At 43.2% G+C, this 20,123-nt stretch overlaps 1 protein-coding gene across 1 annotated transcript in view; it reads right to left on the reverse strand.

Moving 5' to 3' along the window:
* LOC132994240 (Golgi reassembly-stacking protein 1-like) overlaps positions 1 to 20,123 on the reverse strand; it is a 408,891-nt gene that overhangs the window by 67,066 nt on the left and 321,702 nt on the right. The gene's annotated exons all lie outside the window — the stretch shown is intronic.

Below are 20,123 nucleotides of genomic sequence, written 5' to 3' on the forward strand. Positions count from 1 at the left end.
CGGTAACTGCCTTTAGTGACCCGACAAAAAGCCTCCAAAAAAAGCAACAGAAAAACATGCTTTGTTATTTTTGCCGTACAAAAAGACAGAAAAGCATTATCGTTTAATTTTGTTTTTAGCAGTATTGTTTAAATTGTAGGTGTGAAATGGAGCTGTTATTTGGATCAAAGGGCTGTTGCTTCACCCCCCCCCCCCCCCCCCCCCCCCCCCCCCTCCCTGCCAAACCAGATCTTCAACTTATGTTCTCCGTCAGCGGGATCAAAACAAAGTAATGCAATGACTTTGAAAAGGTGGCGTTCTGCACTCCCATCTGAATAAACACAGCGGTCAGTCAGGGGGTCTTTGAACGCCAGCCCGGGTTGTCTTTTGGACTCCAAGAACCCAGTCCCTCCCACCGGGGGGTTTGTTTGTGTGTGTGTCTGTGCACACACTGTACTCTCACTACATTCTTACCTGTTTTACAATTTCTCTGTGTTTGTGTTTTTGTGTGAAGGTGGTGCTCTTTACCCGCTCGGGTAATCTTTCCTGCACTCCTAACGAGGTTGTCATATCGGGGGCGCGTAATGAGGAGCCTAAAGATGAATGTAAAAACGCCTCCATTACACCGCTTTCATCCTCGTGTTCATTAGGTTAGCATAAGGTTACAATACATTACACCAGTCCCAATGTTCTGCACACAGGATTGCACGTGTCACTGAGAGGTTGTGTGTGTGTGTGAGTTTGCTCTGATGATAGTCATTCACACACACACACACACACACACACAGGCACGCTAAGTGTACCTACTCTAAGTTCACCCTGATTCTTCACCCTAATCTGACTTTTTTTTTTGTAGTTTTGTTTGGAGAGTGTCCGACTCTGAAATCTAACACACACATCACATTCACACACACACACACACACATAAAGACATCTATTGTGCATGTTTTCATCATCTCTCTTTTGTTATTCTGTCTCTGTCTCCTCTCACCTCTGCCCATCCCTCACCTCCCTCTTTTTTATTTTTTTATTTCTCCCATTTCTGCACCCCTGTCAGGCGCTTTGTTTGCTTGTGACTTTCCATGCGGTTATCTGAGCGCAGACAGTATGCCTCGCCCTGGCACAGGACCTCAGTTTCCACGGCAACTTTATAATTGTTTTGGACGCGTTCCAAGCGCCACTGGATACCGAGGCATTATTGATGTCAAAAGAAACATGTATGAAATGAGGAGATGTGGAGGGGCGTCCATATGGTTCTGTACACAGCCTCATGCGTCGCCATTTAACCGTTTTTCAATGGGAGTTTTGTGATACCGCTGAATGGATCCCACATGTGTCGCGTGATATTTCATAATTTTGATCTTTCTGTTTTTCACAAAGGGGATAATGGCACTGGCAATACGAGCCAGTGAGCTGTGCAATATTTCCCTCCATTCATTCCATTAAGTCATTGTCACAGTATGCACCGTTGGCTTGAGTATGGCGACCTTGGTGAATACAATATGTCCATCATGATGCATTGTAAAAAAAAAAAACGGAACAGTGAAAAAGTCCAGATGAACGCTCGCAGGAGAGAAAAGGACGAGCAGCGAGAAAGCGCTTCACAGTCGCTCACTTCAAGAGGCTTTTGTTTTGACGGGAGAGGAAGTATGAGTTATCCCACTGCTTGTCACCATAACCATATTGTGACCCCCCCTTCCCTCCCCCATGCCCTCCAACTCTCTATCTCCCTCACACACACACACACACATAGGCACAGCCTGGCAGCACCTCTGAGCCATGAGCTGTGGCCACATTAACCACAACGCAGCAACACTCATTAAAATAACATATAGTGTCAACAGCAGTGTGGCCCCGACGGATAACCCCAAAAGTGCTCCTCCTTAACTCACAAATCCACACACTTTCTCTTTGCATCAGGGATCTACCCTCCCTCTGATTCCTACTCTTGCTTGTGAAACTTTTTCCCCCTCTAAATATATAACAGAATATGTGATAGAACCGAAAACCCGAAATGAGGCCCTGACTGATCTTTTTTTCCTCTGATCTCAAGCCTCCCCTCCCTCGGCTTAATTTATGACCTGTGAGGAGGAACCCAGGGAGTGAGAAGTGAGTGAGACTGGTGTGAAAGCCCTGAATAGAGCAGGGGCAACAGGCCCTCCAAATAACACAAAAGAGGCACCACAGCTGTTTGGAGGCAACACCAAGCCCCTCCACGAGGCTCTACTGTCTTCTGCACTGAGCTCCCAGACTGGCACTCACGCTGACTCTGGAAGCCAAGTTGTTATATGAATACTGTAACACAATCATCACTTTGTATTTGTGGGTAGAAAAACCTTCCAAGACACGGGCCCATGTTTATAAAATAAAAAAAGTACCACAGCATAAAGTTAGCTATTTTCCTTGGATTCAATTCATCTTCACTGTCCCCAAATTTTATGATCAACCACTAAAACAAGAGGATGACCACACTGTGACATTTGAATAATGCGATGTGTACGCGACGCTAGGAAACGCACAAAAACAGAATTAAAGACGGAAAGATGTAAATGAGGTGCGGAAAAGAGGATAAATCCAAGAGGAGGGAAAGAAAAAAAAACAACACAACAGCCGATCACCTTTGGATCGTTTCGAGGGAAACCCGCTGAGCCGCAGGAAAAAAAAAAAGAAGAAAAGTGTCACCAGCCTCTGTGAGCTTGTTGTCAAGCGCCCGGTTACCGACTGTCAACTGCGGCTAAAAATGATTTCAGAATCCGGGGTTAGAAGTTCAGCACGCTGTTTTCTTCCCCCCCAAGACTGAGGGGAAGAAACGCTGTCACTATCGCCGGGGCCTGTAATAATTTATTCCCTCCTCTGTACAAAATTCTGCCGGCTCTACCGTTCAGTTCTGTGTGCTGCTTTAGGTAGTTAGCCACATGCCGGACACGTGTGAACTCTCAGAGTGATGGCCGCTTTCTTATAACTTAATAGTCGCCCCATATTCACCAGCACGACGGCATAAGAGGAGACCAGAATTTAAGCTTTTTTTTTTTATAAGTTAGCTAGTTCTTCAAGATAACACCAACACAAAACTGCATTGTTCAAATAAAATCATCAAACTAGCTAAGCAGCTGACACATAACTAACTAACTAAGATGTAAAATCACGATCTGAATTTGTTTTGGGAGATGTGAGAATCATTCTTCTCTCTGCAAAATAAATGAGCTGCAGGCGGCTCTCTGTCTCTCCTGACTGTCCACACAGAGACGATCTGGAGCCATCTGCAGACCACGATCCATCCCCAAACACTGGGGATCACAAAGGTGTTATTTTTCAAAGCTGGCCCTGTCCACCTCCTGCCGAGGGTGCGCGGCTGTGGTTCAAGGGAAGGTGGGAAACTTCTGAGGCCCTGTTCCCCTTGTTACCCCCCTCCCTGTCGCCTGCCTCCTTGGGGGCAGCCCTTTGAGGGTGTCATAACCGCGGCCTGTATAACATGGGTTACTGCTGACGGCGGTTGGTCACAGTTGATGAAGCCTTTAAAGAAGCCTCCCCTCTCATGGTTTCTGTTAAAATTCTGGAGAGCTGGAGCAAAGGCCTGGCTCCCAGACCATTACACATGTAACGGGGAGGACTGTGGAGAGGGCCTGCATTTTGACTTGTGATGGGTAGAGGGTGCTCCAAGTCCATGTTTGAGCACAATGCTGTTCGAGGCGTTGCAACCTTAACACTGCAAGCCTCCAAAAACTGAATTCAGCCACTCCATTTTTTTGAGTTTTGCTCCCCTTGTGTTTGCAAGTTGCGTGCACAAAATGAATCCTTCATGTTTTTGTGCTACATTGCGTTCTACTTTTCTGGAAAGAATCCATGAAGCATGTTTGAAAATGGACAAAGCTGCAGAACATGCAGCTGTTGTGGAGCCTTCCTGCTGTCCTGCAGGTTTTTTGGGGGGGAGGGAGGGTGTGTAAGGTAAAAATGGGACACAGAGCCATGACGGTGCAGTGGTAATAGCATGAGAGGTTTTCACAGCACCTGGTACTCACCTCTCTCTCCACAGAGTCCCTGCGGACACCGTGTCCTGCTGCTGCACCGTAAAACTTGATTGTGGAAAACATGATCACGCTGAGGCAAAGACAGGGAGAAATAGGAGTTTTTAACATTTTGGTTGCAACAGCAGAGGAGGAAAGAAATGTTCTGCCAGATTTTTTTTATTTAGGGTTATTTCAACAAGCCTCGTAAATTTACGAGGATTGCTTTTTTAGACCCCCGGAAATTTTATTTTATTTTGAAGGCGAGTTATTATTTTACCTTCTGTTAAATTCCATCGGAACAGACAGACACAGGAAGAAAATAAAGTCAACATGTATCATCTTTAGGTAATTACATATTTCTATATCTGTCGATTAAAAATATTTGGAATATTTATAATTTAAAAAAAAAAATTCTCCCATATTTTTTCACATTTTTTGAATATATTCTTGTATTTGTTTTTTAACTTTTGGGAACCAAATTTGCACAAACTTAGGTCAGGGTCTAAATTATACCAAAACCTGTTAATGTGTCACACTCGTAAGAAAACAGAGAATTATATGTGCTATAATTAAGAATATCAGTGCATATGATTTAATATCATTTTAAATATACTCTGCATTTTAATGATAGCACATTTCGTATACATTAAGCACCTGAAAATTATCTGCAATTTTGGGAAAAAAAATACATTATCCATAAATAAGTCTCAATCATTTAGAGTCTCATTTACTTTATAGAAGTATTTTTTAGATTATTTATGCATTTTGTATTTGGTTTACTAAATTAAAATACTCTTCAGCCTGATCCAGCTTCATCACACGATAACTGACATTATTTATTAATTTCATATCTGTGGAGAAACGGGTTGCATGTGCAGACAAACATGTTGGGGAGAGAGCAGCCCTTTTGAATATTAAGTCCGAAACAGCGCCGTGCGTACAGTAGGTGTGCTGTTTCCCTGTGGCTCAGGGAGTGCACTGAACCGGGGTCCTGAGCAGACAGACTGACAGGCGGCCACCTCGGCCCGGTGTGAGTCTGTGTCGGTCCAAAGTGCAAAGGCCGAGCGGTTCAGGACTTTTTTTTCTGGGCTGTTTTCTACGTGAGGTGCAGCATGTGGACGACGTGAGTGAGGGCTCGGCACCTCACAAAGCTGCTCTGTTCTTTGTGCTGTACTGCTATCGTTCTCTCTTTGTCCTCCCTGCAAACACACACGCACACACACACACACACACACACACACACACACACACACACACACACACACACACACACACACACACACACACACACACACACACACACTCGTGCAGGCACACTGAAGAGTTCTCTCCACACAGTTGGAAAGACAGGGGTCACTGACTGGATGCTCCCAGCCGAGTACTTCAGTGCAGCCCTTCTCTGAAACACACACCTTCACATGCACACACACACACCTTCACATGCACACACACACACACATCTACACGTGTACACTGTGTTAATGTCTTTTTCCACGCTGGCATCCTGCACAAAGCTTTGGCCGTGTTGCAGTCTGCATTTCTCTGAGAAAATCGAGCATTAACTGAATGTTGTTTTTCTTTTTTCATTCATCATACAATTGTGGAAAACGGCGTCATGAAAGCACCCGGAGACAGCTGAGGGAATGCCGACTTTGTTGCTAAAAACAGCAAGCTTGCTAGTAAATGTTTGATTCGTGTTCCTCAAAACAAATCAATCAGAAAGTCACATGAAAACTTTTGTATTTTCTATTCATGGTGTGATTTTATTGGGAAGGCAGAAAATAATTCTTTCTTTGATACTGCTGCTGCTGCTGCAGGACGTTCTGTGTCTCACATAGCAAAAACACTGAGATCACATTCGGCCTGTTTTAGAGCCCGACACTGAAGCGGGACTCCATCCTTAAATCTTACTTTGTCCATGTAAAGTTAGAATGTCTTGGAGGGGCTGGATGCTCTCAGTCATATTTTATTTATTTATTAATGTGACCATTTGTGGTTCAGGAAAATTACAACTTCACATACAAGAAATATGAAACCAAGGTTTGAACGGTGAACGGATATTTCATTTGTCATTCAAAGGACGTCCTGCAGACATGATGTCCTGAGTTCCTCTTTATTACAGGGTATATCTTTTTCACATTATCATTATTATAACTTGTAATAAAAAATAGTGGACCAAAAGAAAACAAAAAAGATGTAGCGATTGGATTCAGCTATAGAGTCTTTTCTTTTTTCTAAAACGTTTGGCGGATGATTCAATCGACAACCTCTGATGAATTAATCACCGCCATAATGCTGCGGTATCGATCAAAAAGGCAGTAATCCCATGGCCGTTAATCATTTGTGTCAAAATGGGAGAAACATAACCCAGCCAGGCTGTGCAGGGGGCCGAACAGAGGAAGTGGAATGCATGAGGAACGGGCGAAGGGGTTGATCCTTCTGCCGCTTTGACGTCAGGAATCCATCTACCGGTGTTATTCCTTAATCTGATTCACTTGGCTGCTCAGCGGACCAGTGTTGCCTGTTGGAGAGGTTTCATGTGTGTGATGGATGCTATTGTCAGAAATGCCAAGGTCAATATGCAACGCAGCAGCAGAAGCAGGAAAAAAAAAAAAGAGAGGACTTTCTTATTTCAAAAAGTGCTTCCCATGTATCATCATCTCTGCAATCTGACCTTGCTTTCCTCTGTAATAACATTCAGAGAGAGGACAACTGCTGGGTGCGTGTTCACGGGCTGGTGTTGATCTTTAAAAACGGGTCATGGCGCGGCAGAGAAGAGGCCCATGTCAGTCATGACGGTATGCCGGCGTGTTGCTTACATGAAGACAGTTTTTTTGGGAAATGGAGTTGTGCTGTGTGTTGTGAATACTGGGGGACGATTACGTCTTCTTCTGATGAGAGGGGAAAAGTTATTTATTTTAACTGCACCACGCTTTCTGTGCGAGAGCGATTAGCTGAGATGACGGCACATCGTCACATCATCATCATCTAAAAAGATTTAGTATAATGAAGTGTCAATTTCTACAAATGACAGACAATAAAGAAGAACATGTTGCATAAACCGTGAAGACAATCACTCTTACAGTTTGTCAGTTTGACTGACAGTGTCAACAGTTAGTTACTTTTGCGTCACATTATATGATTTACCCAACCCCATCATTACAACATTAAAACTTCATCTCAGCACTGACAGCTGGTTATGAATCCCACATGAGGAAACCTTAACTTCTCCTGATGCACCAACTTTATGGATGAGATTTGTTTTAAACACACTTTTTTTACGGAGCACTCGTTTGGAAAGAGGCGTCGAGTTGTAGGACTCAAAATCGGTCTTGGTCTCGAGATCTTTTTGAAGGTCTGGGACTCAGACTGGGCAGACTCCGGATTTTAAATCAAGACCGGTCAAGACCAAAACGGACAGATTATTTTTCCACGTCATTACTGTGAAGAGAAGGAAAACGCCTCTTTTTAAAAGAACAAATAACATAATAATAATTCATTCATAATTTGATTTTTATCCCCTGGTTACAGCGACAATCTTCCCGGTGTTACGGTGTAAGTGAGTGACACGCCCGCTGCACACAACATGATTTTTCAGTCATATTTAGGGTCTTGGTCTTGTCTCTGTCTCGATCCTTAAAGGCTTTATATGCGATTTTTTGATCCAGCAGATGTCGCCCTTGAGCACCAGCATGAAACCAAAACAACTCGCGCTGCATTGTTGTGTTAGCTTGCTAATGCTAGCGATCTTTATTCTGCTCGTATCTTCACACTGCATGTAAATTTACCTGAAATGAGCGTGATCTAGAAACACAGTTAAGCAGTGAGTACAGTATGTTATTCTTCTTTTCTCTAGTCCCTCAATTAAACAACTTTTATACACGAGGGGAGGAGTCAGCCAGCCGTCCGGGCGATGTAAACAAAGTGAAGATAGGACTCTGAAAACTCTGAAAACATCACAGACAGTGGGACTCGGGTGTTACACCCATTGTAGACAGTCATGACTCACAGAGTTATTTTCAGAGGATATACTTGATTTATATATTTAAGTGAGAAAAATCACATACAAAGACTTTAAATGGTCTTGACTCAGTCTCGATCCCTAAATGTCTTGGTCTTGACTCAGTCTCGGAGCACTCTGGTCTCCGTTAGTGTGGTCTTGACTACAACATTATCTGGCATGTTTTTTTTAAATATCTTAAAAATTGACAAAAATCTATCTTTGTCACCTCGCACAATTGAAAAATCTGGATTTTATATGAAGGTGTCAAAAGTGTTTATTACTAAATGTACCTTCAAGACATATGATTCGTCCTAAATACCTGAAGACTTGTTGTCAAGGAGTGCACTCGAGGCCTGAAGTTTTGTCTTCACGCTTGTTGTGTCAAATCTATGAAAGTTGTCAGACTTTCTCATTATGCTGACGACACACTAATATTCAGGTCCAAAATATTTCCCCCTTCAGCTGATAGATTTTGTACCATCCACTGCACATACATCAGTTTGTCATTCCCATAGTGAAGGTCAAACATCCAAATGGAGTGACAGTAAGCCAGAAGCACGTTTCTGACTGTAAGAGACTTTAATCTAACAGAACGATGTTTCTATATTTAGTTTGTACATTTCTTCACACCACTCAGCTATTAGCTTAATTGCTAATAACTTTAATTGAATTATCTGATGAGGAGATAAAGATTGCACGGTGTGTCAAAACTATTATCACCCAACACAGTGGTCATCACACCATCATCCCCCTCCCCCGCCCTCAGTGACGTAAGAAGTGGCTGCAAACCTGAACGCTGTTTCCCCACTGCGCCCTCATCTCCCACCGTCCACTGATTCACCCCTCCCACGGGGAAGGCCGACCCCCTCAGCCACCTGGGGATGACCCCCCTACGTACAGTCAAATATGCTCACAGGAAGTAACCACGGAGGAGAAAATCACGTCCTTAATGTCCTCCACCGGGCCTGCTGTGCTGTCCAGCTTCTTTTACTCTACGGCCAGGGAATAAGAAATACCCCAAGTCTTGGAAAATGACTTCAATTAACCGTAATGTTAATCACTATTGCTCAGAACAAAAGTCAAGCTGAGAAATCCCTTGATGGAAATTGTTATAATTGCCCTAACAACGGGTATGAATATTTCTCCCTGCTTAATTACATGTGACTTAATATTTAAATATACCATTTGCGGGTTTTAAAGTATCTTAATCACTGCCATTAATTTTAAATATCTAGCATTTGGAGTGGCGGGGGAGCAGACAAACACCTTTTACAGTGTGACTGGTTACATGTGGCAGGTAACGTTAGCAGAATGTCAGGTATGTATTATGCACGAGGTGCTGCTGACAGGGCCTGAACGCCTCGACAAGAACAGGTAATTGTACTTTCCTCCTACAGTAGGAGGTAGGGAGCGATCTGTTACACTGAAGCTGCAGTCCGACTTGTAGGTCTGAGCCATCCATCTTAAACTTCAAGGCATCCGTCAGACAAAACTCAGACAGAATTTTCACCCCTGAAAACAAAATATCGCAGGAAGTCACAAATTAACAGGATTTAGATCTGTGTGTGCCAGGATTATTTTTTAAAACCACTCACCTTTTATTCTGTTAAAGTCATTCTGTATGCAGATGAGAAAATGTCCACTGGTTCTTAATCACAAAGTGGGAGAACATGCTTTATATTAAAGTAGATATATTCTAAATGTGCAGAATTTAACTATTCATGGAAACGTTGGTGTGTTGGAACAGGACTTCATAATCCTTTCATTGTTATATGCTGCAGTAATTTCAAAGCAAACGTACCAAACTTCAGCCAGTGTAAGCACTTTTTTAGTGTGGGTGAATTCAGACTGTGTCGTCCCCACAACCACCGCCGTCCTCATTCATGCACGGCCTGCTCCGACCTCCACCTCAGCAGCAAGGAAGTGTGGACAACAGGAACGTGAGGAACACAAAGGAGAAATCCTTCCTTTTTGCAATGTGTTGCATGTGACTATCACTTCTGTCACATGACATCTTAACCGTATTTAAACAGAGTTTTTTTGGTCTCTGATGAAGACACAGTTGAGTCCAAACGCGTACACACATCCCTGTTTAAAAAGGATCTTAATTCTGCCTCCTGTGTGTGTAACATCAGTGATTGTCTAAATACCAGTTTTGAATGTTTGTCATACAAAAAGAAAAAGACATTTGAAGATTCCCATCTCATTTTGACTTAAAGTTCTGAAAGCAGATTGTACAAACTGAAATAGAAATGTGACCAGTCGATGTGTAGACGTTAGTTTGAGGCTTATTTTCATCAGTTTGCAGGTTTAGGAAATTTTTATATTTTCCATCATTTTCGAAGTTCTATTGTGTAAAATTTTCCTTGAAGGCGTTAATAAAGACGTTGATGGGAAGAGGATTTAACATTTTTGGAACAAATGATTGCAGTATGGTCATCAAATGTTCATTCCCTCCGCTCCCCTCGCCGCGGCCATTTAGGAACTCGTCGTACGGCTTCTCGAGGTTCAGGGGTGGCAACCCCAGTGTCTTGGCCGGCAGCCAACAGTGACACTCCCAATCTGGCCACCTAAATCACCGCCTCATCTAATTGGCCAAATCACCCGCTGCTCTCAGACCCCCATTGCTGCGTGGCAAAGGCCTTCTGAGGAATCAGACAATGTTTGCAAACTGTTAATGTCGTGTATGGTCAGTGTTCTGATACATCTCAACAGATACAGTTCAAAGATCTATGGGGGGGGGGGGGGGGGGGGGGGTTAGGATGAATACTGAATTATTTTTATTTCATGTTTGAGTTTCAACAGTGAGAATAAGTTTCCAGCTTCAAAGCAATTACTGCAATACACACAAATCAGGCAGACACTGGGATGCAGCATTTCCTCCATGCTGTCACTTATCGAGAGTTGACAATAAGCTGAAATGCTGCAGGGCTAACACACACACACACACACACACACACACACACACACAGCAACAGACAACTGCGCCTGCACTCACAAGTTAAGCAGGCCTTTGGGTCACACAGTGTGAGTGAAAAACAGAGAGTGAGAGTGAGCGAGCAGCTGCAGGAGCCATGGGGCGGGTTGGGCCTTACGGCGAGCAGCGAGGGGCTGGGGGGAGGCTTAGGGGATGGAGGAGGCTGAGGAGGGCTGCGGGGAGACCCTGAGCTAGGGGCCGCCTGTTTAATTGGAGCTCATTTACACAGCAGTGGAGCAGGAGACACCTGAAGGGCCTTCCCCGCCTTATCAGCTAAATGGCTCCCGCTCACTCAACATACACACTCTCTACACACACACTCCTCTTCTTGTTTGTTCAGTTGTTTCACTCTTTCAAGAAAATCTACCCTGATGCAGATATTCCAGATTTTTCTCCAGATTGAATTTACCAAATCTGTTTTCTACTCATGCAAAGAAGCACATTGTAAAATGATTCATTAAAAACATTGGAGAAAACTGCTGCACAGACAGTTCATTGAACGTCACATGAGCTGAATTAAAAAAATGATCTGTACCTTTGATATGTGATGCGTCTGCAAGATAATTAAATCACTTATTGTTGACGGAGATAATACCCTCCAAAGCTTCTTCCTGTTGCCGTGAAAAAGAAAGTGGAGGATGGCAAGGTGGAAAACAGGAGAGGGGGTATGATGAGGAGGAAGAGGAGGAGGAGGAGGAGAGGAGCCAAAAGAAGGAACAACTTACTGTAATCATAGTCATGTTCAATCAGACACCTGCTATTAAGTTGATAAATACACTTTTCCCAGTGTGAGTCCGGATACACTGAGTACCCCTAAGGCACTGTTCTGCTCTTTAACTACCTACTCTGCCTGGCTTCTTCACTCAACCACCAACTCTCTTCCCATTAACTCACATTGCACTCAGTCTCACAAGATGTCCCTGAATCCATCCCTTATAGGACGCCGTATGATTGACTAAACGCCGCCCTCAACGGTGAGACTGAGAACAGATTTGGTGAGTGGTTTTTCTGGCCGTCGGGGAGTGAAAAGGGAAGGGAGTTTTTGACATTTTTAAGCCATTAGGAAGTACTATTTTGTCCTTTTCCCCCCTTCATGCTTACGGTAATAAGAAAAAATGGGAACAGGAGAGTGTGTGTGTTTTGTGGTGGAGGGTTGAGGGGGTGTATGGCGAGGAGAGAGGGGGGGGCGCAGACAAAGCTTCTTGCCTCTCTTATTCTCTTGTCTCGCCTTTTCAGCTCCCGTCGGCGGCCACATGCTGGCGACGGGGGCCAAGAGGATGCCTCCTGTCGAGAGTCTTAGTCAGCACTGTGTCATGGCCGCGGCGGCACCTGAGAAACATTAAGTACAGGCTGTGATACTGAGTGTTATTATTGTTGTTTATTCATTTTATGGGCCCTTAGTGTTTTACAGCCTGAGATGATAATGGAGCGATACAGTTCTTCATACGTCTCCGACAAACATTCTCCACTGACCAGAGAAGAAAACTTATTTCAGCAGAGGTTTCAGCATTCATTGGAAATGTAATTAAGTAATTCTACATGTTGAGAGGAAACACGACCCCTCCCAAGGCTTAACCTGACCAGGTGGTCCACAACCTTTTTTTTGGCTTGTGACCCCACTTTGGCTTGGGGACCCCAGACTTGCAAAACACAGACAGCTCTTTGTTTAAAGTCTTTATATGTGATTTTTCAGACTTAAATGTAGAAATCAAGTTTATCCTCTGAAAATAACTCTGTGAGTCATGACTGTCTACAATGGGTGTAACACCCGAGTCCCACTGTCTGTGATGTTTTCAGAGTTTTCAGAGTCCTATCTTCACTTTGTTTACATCGCCCGGACGGCCGGCTGACTCCTCCCCTCGTGTATAAAAGTTGTTTAATTGAGGGACTAGAGAAAAGAAGAATAACATACTGTACTCACTGCTTAACTGTGTTTCTAGATCACGCTCATTTCAGGTAAATTTACATGCAGTGTGAAGATACGAGCAGAATAAAGATCACTAGCATTAGCATGCTAACACAACAATGCAGCGCAAGTTGTTTTGGTTTCATGCTGGTGCTCAAGGGCGACATCTGCTGGATCAAAAAAATCACATATAAAGCCTTTAAACAATTATATATTCGATCAGATAGTTTTTACTTTTTTAGAGATTTGCACACAAGGGAGGATTTTAATTTTTCTCAGTGTATGTACAGCCAGGTGATCTTATAAGGCATGAAGCATGGATGAGAGACAGACGGCAGGTTTGTTGGTTTTTAGCGGCTCACAGTAGCCCTCGCTGAACCGGATATCGTTTGTTACTTAATTGAGGCAAATTCTTCCAATAAGACTCCAATCAATAAGTGGAAATTTCAGGGGACCCCATTTGGGATGGGGGAAGCCTGACCTAACCAGTTTTTTGAAGCAGTTACTTTTATTGCTAGAGACTCAAAAGGCTCAAATAACAGCCTCGGGGTAGTGGTGGATGCATTCATCATTTGATCAGCATTGGGGGCCAGTTTATAAGAAATACCAATAATTTGCTAAACCAGACAACCTGTAACTGTTTAGTCAGCTTGTCCCACACAACCCTAGTGGCTGCAGAGTTCAAGATCGACAAACGGATCATAAAATCACAGACCAACACAAAGTAACCATATCCTCCCCTTTATCACCCTGAGCATCATTTTTATGAAGCCCTCACCGTCCACTTTAAAGTACAAAATACCTTCCAGCATCTTCTGCTCCTCCTGGTGAGTATCCCCCCCCCCCCCCCGAGCGGTTGCCTCTGGCATGAGGATGTGGTGAGGCTGCGGTGCATCAAAGAAAACCTGATCAATAAGAAGAATCTCTTCAAATCTGAAAGCCTCTAATTTTCCTGTTTGCTGTGTTTTTTTTGGCCATATAAAGTAACATATATAAAAAAGTCCTGCAGGGAACAGGGCTGCTAAGCATCCTATGATCAGCAGTGTAACAATATTGTATCAGCGTTGTCTAAACTCCTTGTGTCAATGTTATGAGTGTTTTGAAAAGAATGAGCAAAACAAACCAGAGGAAACAGCATGCTTGAAAGCCAGACTTCCCAACATGATTGAAATCCAAACTCGCTTTGAAACATGAATATCCTGTGTGCATTGTCCCAAAAAATATTTTGCCTTTAACTTCCCCCGAGCCCAAAAAAGAAAATTCATAACTTTGCGGTCAAAGTTCAAAACCATCTGCAGCTGAAAGAAAAAAAAAAAGGGCGGCATAACATACAATTCCCGTCTTTAAAATCGCACATGTCACTGATTGAGTTGCAAACTGGCTGGGACGAGATGCGTCTGGAGGCATCAGAGGGGGGTCTCTCTTTCCATCTTTCTCTTACTCTCTCTCTCTATCCATCGGCTGAGTGGAATTCATCATCTGTTGCGAGGACGCGGCGCATGATAAGCATGCATGCGGGAGAGCCGGGGGTCGCTATATCACCGGAATGAATGAACGACCTCACTTTGACCCGACCAGGGGAGGAAAACACATGTTCTGCTGGTCTTGGCTGCCTGGCTACCTGCAGAGAGGGTTGGGAATTCTTTTCCAGCAGGAGGGACAAGGGGATGGAGGGATGGGAGGAAGAGAGTCGGTCTCCATGTGTCTGCACCTCCCTGATTAACTCGAGGAGAGGATGTTGGCATGTTGTCCTTTTTGTCAGACATGGCTGTGTGTGTTTCTGTTAGGGCTGAATAATTAAAGATGGAGAAAAGTTATAGATAAACAATAAACAGGGAAGTAGTTTGTGAAATTAGTTTATTTTATTCATGCATCACCAAATTAAAGAAAGGTTCTCTCTAATTTGTTAAATTAGTCCCAACATTAATCCACAAATGAGCAATCAAATAGCAAAGCATACTTCCCTTTGACGGGCAGAAACCATAAACACAACCAGACATATTGGTGTACGGCCATCTGCCCTCTGCAACAACTGAACAGCAATATACAGTTAGCATGAAGTCATAAAGCTGCTAAGCCCTCTTAGACCCCGGCACACACTGCAAATCCTTCTTTCCCTTCTCGGAGCTCAACAAGCTCTGCGGCTACCTATTGAATTTTTATGACGTGTAAAGCATTTTTCCATTCTCTAAATCCATGTCCACCTACAGAATCTAGTTTATATACTTTCTCCACCTAATGAAACGCACTTCTGGATTTAATTACTAATGCTTTTGTTGTGCACTCTTGCAAGGTTAGGAGCAAGAAACTTTAATTTCGGTAATCCAGTGTGTGTTTATGTGGCTGAAACACATGTGCATGTGATTGTATCAGAGCATCAAATAATTCATTTTGACAGTTAACACGGGCAGCTGTTGCAGAGGTGCATTTTAGTGAATACTTTACTGCACATGGAGAATCGCTGTTAGCACCACAACCAGAGCTGGTATACTGCAAGCATTCCGGCTGTGTTTTAGTGTCACACTGTTACAAACTGTAGAGGGGGGGGGGGGGGGGCTGTGCCTCGTGTCTGGACACAGTGTAGAAAAAAGGCTTGCATGTGGCAGTGGAGGTATGGATGCCTACAGGAGGGCGTGGCCAATGGAGAACGAGCCAGATTCCTGTTACCGGGCTTGTGGGACGAAGGGCGGAAAAGGGGTTTGGTAAGAGGGTTTTTTTTTTCTGGAGGCGGTGCACATCGGCCCTTTATTTACTTTGACCCCAGGTCTGCAGGAGGCCTGGGGAGGGCACATGCCAAACTCCCCGGGCGGGCAGAGCTTGCACTGCCCTCTCTCTCACCTCTCTGCCCGCCCCTCTGTCTCCACTTAGATATACTATGTGTGTTTGAGACACCATACTGCTCCTCTCTTCTCTCACAGATCTGGACTGAGACGGTTTTTGGTTAACTGAAGTTCTGTGTTTCTCCTCATGCAGGAACAGTGAACATCTCTTATCTGAAATGTGTGAACTCAGGCGACACTCTTCTCTATTTTTCAGTACATCGATTCCTTTTTGACAAACCAAATATGATTTATTCCAAAGCTTCTCAATAAGTGTGTGTGTGTGTGGGGGGGGGGGGGGGGGGGGGGTGTATTCTCAGACTTCTGACTAACGAGCAACACGACGCATTAAACTTTAATCTTAAACAAACGCGACACGTCCTCTTCAAGGATGCAATCTTACAAAACGTGTAGAACTAATTGGTAAATTATGCACAGGCCTCATCAATCCCTTCCTTAATAATCTCACAATTAGAAGCACAAATGGAGGATAAGAGAAGACGAAGAAGAAAAAAAAAGGAGGAGGAGGAGGAGGAGGAAGAAAGAGAAAGAGCAGCCGCTCTTAAGATGTTAATTATTCAAATGAGGCAAAGGGTACCTGCCTGATGTCAGTGTCATCACAGTAGTAATTATTACCATGGTAATGCTATCGCCATGGTGAATCAGAGTGTGATTTATTTAGTTAAAGCAATTAGGGTGCTGTGATTAGAAATACAAACATCATTGCACATTTAGGCTGATATTTTTAACTTTAGTGGGCGTTTTTTTTATTTTATTGCACATTCCTCATAGCGACCTTTGACACGACCCTCCACAGGTTTCAACATTTCATGGCGGCTTTTAAATTCTGCAGGAAAAATGTGTGCACATACTCGTTATTAGAAATGAAAAGGTCATATTTCTTCAGATTTTACAATATGAAGAAAAAGAGGAAATAAATGAAGAAGCTTTGAGCATGTATCCGTGCACAGAAGCTAATATGCTAGCTGCTGACTTAGCATGTTTCGAGATGTATGTTTATAGTTTTTAAATTAAAAAATATGCTTTCTTCAACCTGACAAATCCGACAGCAGAGGTTAGTCTGATTGTTGACATCATGCACTGGCTGCTTTTCAGTCGCCCAGGATTGTTTAGCAAAGGGACGGTTAATTGATTGTCAAATCATGTCATCGTGTCGAGGGGTAACTGAGATGACTCCGGGGCAAATACGTCCCCGGGAACACGCCTGCCCCTCCTGCACGGCGAGCTCAGCGGAGTCAGTCGCAGCACAGTGGCAGTGCTTGAAAATGTCACCCCGAGATGACAGTCGTATTCCATTACAGCTATCGCTCAATATCTTCATGCGGGGCAAATTACAGCATTTCAACAGAGCATAAAGTAACAAAGAAAACCGCCATATGGATATAAAATAAATTGGAAATGCTTTAGCGAGGGGCTTTGAAACTCTCAAATTTATATCAGATTTGATAGTTTCTCAGTTTCATTTCAGGAAGAATAAAAAGCTGTTAAAAAAAAAAAAGTTCCCCAAATGAAAATAGGCATGTTTTGTGTTCACAGTAACACGCTGTGACATATTGAATGACCTATTACTCTACTGTAAACCACAATCGCCCATTGAAAGTTGAAGCCAGTGACAAAATCCATCCAATTCCAGTGGTTATAAGTATCCAGAATGTATTGGACTTCTATGGGGAACGCGAATGAAGCTGCTGGGCATCCGGCGAGTTTCTCAGCTCCATCTTGTTTCTTAGCCGAAAGGGCTCCGGCATGGGCCTGTGGTTGCCAGGCGCCTCCTGAGGTGACTCTATCAGAGCCAGTCAAGCCTGAAATCAATCACTCACACCCATCAAAGGCTGCCCCTGCACCGCCATTGTGACTGAGCCATCTGGGCCTCTGCACACTGTCTACATTTATCTCTATGAACTATATGTAGCTGTGTGTGCTCGTGAGTGAGTGAGTGTGTTTCTCTGCTTCTTGCTTTAAAAAAAAATAAAGATAAAAGTAAAAATTAGGCATACTGCTCTCTAAACCACGGGCAGTTGTGTTTTGCAGGAGGAATCAGCTGCAGGCGTTAGCATCCATCATGCTAGCACGCTTTCTTTACACCTGTTCACAGCCTTCCCAACATGCTTTTCCTGCATGGCATCATCTGCTTCAACCAGTTTCCATTTCTCCTTTGGCCTCTCTTTGGTCACTCTCCTGCTCTCCAGTCCATCCCCTCAGTGCTGAGCGCTAACCGCCCAGCACTGGCAGACTGGAGCACTGCTGTCTCTGTGTGTGTGCAAGTGTGTGTGTATGTGTGTGTGTGTGTGTGTGTGAGTGTGTGTGTGTGTGTGTGAGTGTGTGTGTGTGTGTGTGTGTGAGTGTGTGTGTGTGTGTGAGTGTGTGTGTGTGTGTGTTGCAGCTGCCATTGGAGGGCAGTAGAGCACCAGCGCATCCATCTCTATCAAAGTGGCCCCTGCAGCCCCAGAGGGTGCCCGAGTGTAAAGCAGTACTTAGAGGGATGTTGGGAGCACAGAGACAGGCTGGGGGAAAATGTGGACAGGTCAGGCCAACACTGGACTCCATGTGGCTCTATGGACTGTGTGCAGCATGTTCGCCCACTGCTTTATGTGACGAGACAGACTGACTTACAAGTGTATGGACGGAGACGGGGGGGGGGGGAGTAATTGCACCTAAACAAAAAGTGGATGCAAGAGGTGTGAGATATGTAGCAGTCAAAAACTCTGAATTGAGACTTTTGCATAATATTTGAAATTAGCTTGTAGCTCAGTGATGATCATGTTTTAAAACATGCATTAGGATCATATCTTTAATTCATTATTCTGCAAATTGCACTTGATTATTAGATTTCTTCTGGTCATCATAAAGTTCTTTTGACTCTCCAGAAGGACATCTGAGGTCAGCGGCGCTCTCCCAGGACGAGTCAGCGCTCTTCACCGTCATCCTCTAGCAGAAGAGAAAGTCAGACGTCCTCGTTTCCATCGCTTTGCCCGGACATCCACCCCTCTCTAATCCTTCATTCAATACCAGTTCAATACTGACAGGATATCCGTCCAATATCCATCAGCTTCCCTCTCACATATATTAAACAAATCCCCCTCCTATGCATTCGGCTAATGATCTACATCTATTTCAAAAATGAGCCTTAAAGCTCGTTTAACACCGTGCAGACACACACTGTTATGTGCAGGCTTTCGCTTCACCACATGAAAGTCATTTTCTCTTTTTAATGGGTGTTTCAAATATATTAAGATAAAATTATGTTCACATTTCTGAAAAAAGTTGATTCAAAGTGAATTATCGCTGCCTGTTAATGACGTTTTTATGTTTAAAAAGTTGAAAATGAATATTGTTTTCAGGTCACAACGCGGTTATATTTCATGATATTTTGAAGTAAGAGAATCAGAATCAAATTAATTGGCCAGGTATGCTCTCTCACACACACACACACACACACACACACACACACACACACACACACACACACACACACACACACAAGGAATTTGTCTTTGGTGAACTGAGCTCTCAGTGTACAAAAGTAAAACATTAAATTTAAACATAATATAAGCAAAAAGACTCACACTGTATACACACGGCTAAATAAGATAATAGTGCAGTCATGAGGAATCTTTGGGTGTCCCACAATTCGATTTCAATTTTGATTACTGGGGTCATGATTCAATTTTTTGATTCAAAATGATTCACAATTCAAAGTCTATTTTTGAATTTGAACTTCAGGATCTCCCCCAGTCATCTGAGAGACTGAGCTGAATTTCTTGCTGCTCCATTTGGCATTCAACTGAGTGAAAGAGTTAGCTTTAGCACTTAGCAGGGAGCGACTGATTAGTCCCCCCAAAAAAATATTTTTTTAAAGTTATGAATCGATTTAAAATCTCAAAAGAGAAGAAGCTTGATTTTTTGGTTTGTAGAGCAAAAATGCTGAGATGAGCATGCTGAGTAAATATGTAACAGATAGTGAATAAACATGAGGTGGAGTTTTACAGTTTTTACATCATAAGCTGAGCACGAGGAGGATAATATTATTTACATGAGTGAAAAATGGATTTTAAATTCTGAAGACAGACGTCAGATCATTCTCTAAGTTGTCCACATTAAAGTTAGAGTGTCACATTTTTATTAATTATATTTAATGTCTGATAAATTCCATTTTTTTTCTCATGCAGTTTCCCAGATATCAAACATCAGCTGTGCAGCCGGCTCTCAAACTATTATTAAGATATCATTTTAATCTAAAACACCAAATATTCTGCACGCTTCTTATTCTGTTATTATGCAAATATGATGAATTAATTATTCATTTGAATCACTTAAAGATGTATGCAATAAATTAGTAAATTATGTATTATTTACAGGATTAATTAAACACAATTGTGGAGGTTTAGAACATGACTGCAGGCGGTTAAAG

This window comes from Labrus mixtus, chromosome 19, assembly GCF_963584025.1.
Source record: "Labrus mixtus chromosome 19, fLabMix1.1, whole genome shotgun sequence".
NCBI classification, from domain to species: Eukaryota; Metazoa; Chordata; class Actinopteri; order Labriformes; family Labridae; genus Labrus; species Labrus mixtus.